This window comes from Hordeum vulgare, chromosome 3H (assembly GCF_904849725.1).
Source record: "Hordeum vulgare subsp. vulgare chromosome 3H, MorexV3_pseudomolecules_assembly, whole genome shotgun sequence".
NCBI classification, from domain to species: Eukaryota; Viridiplantae; Streptophyta; class Magnoliopsida; order Poales; family Poaceae; genus Hordeum; species Hordeum vulgare.
This window is the reverse complement of record NC_058520.1, coordinates 356532860-356536714: the sequence shown is the minus strand read 5'-3', so window position 1 is coordinate 356536714 and position 3855 is coordinate 356532860.

Genomic DNA, 3855 nt, shown 5'->3' with positions numbered 1-3855 from the left:
TGGATGCCATGGAGAGAGTGAAGGCCGAGTTCGCTCAAGGACGGTGGAGGAGTAGAAGAAGGAGGCACACAAGGGCACAGTGCGGCGACGGTTCAACCCCTCGGGCGTGGTGGTTCTTTATAAGCACAACCACGGTCCCCAAGGCATCGCAGGGGGTGGAAGCGATACATGTCCCATTGGGCACCACGTGCCAGGCCTGGTCCGTGGGTAGCGGGGGCCCGCGTCTGCCCTGCTCTTCCAATAGGCGGCCTCAAGCACGCCGCGGCCCTGACGCAATCTTGCGCGAGACGGGTGGCGCGAGTGGGTGGCGCAAGTCACATACAATGATGGCCGGCGCTGCGCACATGCTATCCCCTGACACGCTTGAAGCGGTTCCCAAAGTGTTGCGTGAAAGAAGGGCCCCACAAATTGTTGAACGCCGCGCGCCGACCCTGTCCTGCAAGTAGTTGGGGTCCGCATTGCTTCACCCCTCCAACGGGCAGGGCAGTGCACAACACGGTCCCAGGGGCTACTATCGGCTCGTTGGGACCGGGGGTACCCAGGCCCGTCGTCCTACGACCCCGGGTATGACGCGGCATGATACGATTGGTTCTGCCCATCGACGAGCTCGACAAGGAGGACCCTCGTGAAGGCCCATGCCTGATGAGGTGAGCACCTGAAGATTGTCTCCAAGGGCCTCAGGAGGGCATCCGTTGCGAGGCCCCCCCGAGACACTCGTGAAGTGAGCCCGCCAAGGGCAACCTGGCAGGGTTCCGTGACCCAGCCCCATCACATGGGCGAGGCAAGCTTTGTAGGCGGCTGATACGTCTCAAACATATATATAATTTTTGATGGTTTCACACTGTTAACTTGTCAATTTTGGATGTTTTGTTTACCTTTTATATCTTTTCTGGGACTAACTTATTAATTCAGTGCCAAGCGCCAGTTCCTGTTTTTCTGTGTTTTTGACTCTTTTCAGATCTGATTCTGGAACGGAGTCCAAACGGAATAAAATCCCTGAAATAAAATTTTCCAGAACGGAAGAAGATCGGGAGGCTTGAGGGCCAAGGCAGTGGGCCCACAGGGGGCCCACAAGCCCTGTTGCCGTGACCGGGGGGGAGGCCGCGGCAACCAAGCTTGTGGCCCCCCTGGCACTCCCCTGCCCTAGGTCTTTGGCCTATAAATTCCCTAAAAATCCAGAAAAAATGAAGGCATCCACGAAAACACTTTTCCGCCGCCGCAAGCTTCCGTTTCCGCGAGATCTCATCTCGAGACCCTTCCCGGTGCCCTGCCGGAGGGGACTTTGGAGTTGGAGGGCTTCTTCATCAACATCATCGCCCCTCCAATGACTCGTGAGTAGTTCACTTCAGACCTACGTGTCCGTAGTTAGTAGCTAGATGGCTTCTTCTCTCTCTTGGATCTTCAATACAAAGTTCTCCATGATCTTCATGGAGATCTATCCGATGTAATCCTCTTTGGCGGTGTGTTTGTCGAGATCCGATGAATTGTGGATTTGTGATCAGATTATCTATGAATTATATTTGAGTCTTTGTTGTTTTCTTATATGCATGATTTTATATCCTTGTAAGTCTCTCCGAGTCTTGGGTTTTGTTTGGCCAACTAGATCTATGATTCTTGCAATGGGAGAAGTGCTTGGTTTTTGGTTCATACCGTGTGGTGACCTTTCCCAGTGACAGAAGGGGCAGCAAGGCACGCATCGTGTTGTTGCCATCAAGGGTAACAAGATGGGCTTTTATCGTAGATATGAGATTGTCCATCTACATCATGTCATCTTGCTTAAGGCATTACTCTGTTCTTTTGGACTTAATACACTAGATGCATGCTGGATAGCGGTCGACGTGTGGAGTAATAGTAGTAGATGTAGAAAGTATCGGTCTACTTGTTTTGGACGTGATGCCTATAGATATAATCATTGCCTTAGATAACGTCACGACTTTGCGCGGTTCTATCAATTGTTCGACAGTAATTCGTTCACCCACGGTCTACTTGCTTTCATGAGAGAAGCCACTAGTGAACACTACGGCCCCCGGGTCTATTCACATCTATCGTTTCCACTTTCACTTTTACTTTGCTTGTTTACTTTGTTGCTTTCAGTTCTCACTTTGCAAACAATCTATAAGGGATTGACAACCCCTTCACAGTGTTGGGTGCAAGCTCTTTGTGTTTGTGCAGGTACTTGTGTCTTGACGAGATCTTCTACTGGTTCGATACCTTGGTTCTCAAAACTGAGGGAAATACTTACCGCCGCTGTGCTACATCACCCTTTCCTCTTTAAGGGAACACCAACGCAAGGCTCCAAGGCCGCGGGGAGATCCTTTGCATATTTGCCAAGGAAGTTCCTAAGGCCTTGTTTGGTACTAGTGTTTTTGAGGAGACTGGTGGGGATAATCCCCCAAGGGATTGGGTGAAACCCCAACCTTCACCCAATCCCTTCAAATCCCCATTTATCCCCAATACGCTAGGTAGGGGTAGTGTATTGGGTATTGAGAAAAATGCACTATAATTTGGGGATTTGAGGGGAAATGTGGGGATAAAACATGTCAAATACACTAGAACCAAATGGTGTTATGAGATGTGTGGGGATTGAGGGGTTTGACCGGGATAATCCCCACAAATTCCCTAAAATACACTAGTACCAAACAAGGCCTAAAGGCGTAGCCGTAGAAGCAGGATTCCTGGCGCCGTACTAGGGAAGGTCTGTTGTCGCAGTAGCAGAAGGATTTCTGGCGCCGTTGCCGGGGAGATTAAGTCAAGAATAGTCTCTCTTCAACGTGCTGATTTCTGGCGCAAGGAGGAGAGATCAAGTCATCTATCCAAGTAGGTGTCACAAACTCATCTCTTGCATTTACCTTTTTTGTGAGTTGCCTCTCATTTTCCTCTCCCCCACTTCACATTTGCCGTTTTCATTTGCCTCTCTCCTTTGCTGTTTTCATTTGCCTTTTTGCCGTTTTCCTTTGCCGTTTTCTTTTGCCTTTTTGCCGTTTACCTTCGCCGGTTTTCTTGCTTGCTTTTGTGCTTGTTTGTTGTTGAAGTCATCATGGCTGAAAACACCAAACTTTGTGACTTCTCGAGTACCAATAATAATGATTTTATTAGTACTCCGATTGCTCCCGCCACTAGTGCGGAATCGTATGAAATCAACGCAGCTTTGCTGAATCTTGTTATGAAAGAGCAATTCTCTGGCCTTCCTAGTGAAGATGCCGCATCCCATCTGAATACCTTCATTGAGCTATGCGACATGCAAAATAAAAGAGATGTGGATAATGGCGTGATTAAGTTGAAGCTTTTTTCCTTTTCTCGCTGCGAGATCGCACAAAAACTTGGTTTTCTTCTTTGCCTAAAAATAGTATCGATTCTTGGGATAAGTGCAAAGATGCTTACATATCCAAGTATTTTCCGCCGGCTAAGATTATCTCCTTACGTAACGATATCATGAATTTCAAGCAACTTGATCATGAACACGTTGCACAATTTTGGGAGAGGATGAAGTTAATGATTAGAAATTGTCCCGCTCATGGCTTGAGTTTGTGGATGATTATACAAATCTTTTACGCTGGTTTGAATTTCGCTTCTCGCAATATCTTGGACTCCGCCTCAGGTGGAACGTTCATGGAAATCTCGTTAGGAGACGCTACAAAACTCCTAGACAATATCATGACCAACTACTCTCAGTGGCACACTGAAAGGTCACCTGCTAGCAAAAAGGTACACGCTATAGAAGAAATTAACTCGCTTAGTGCTAAGATGGACGAGTTGATGAATTTGGTTGCTAGTAGAAACGCTCCTTTAGATCCTAATTACATGCCACTATCTTCCTTGATTGAGAGTAGCAACGCTAGTTTGGACGTTAACTTT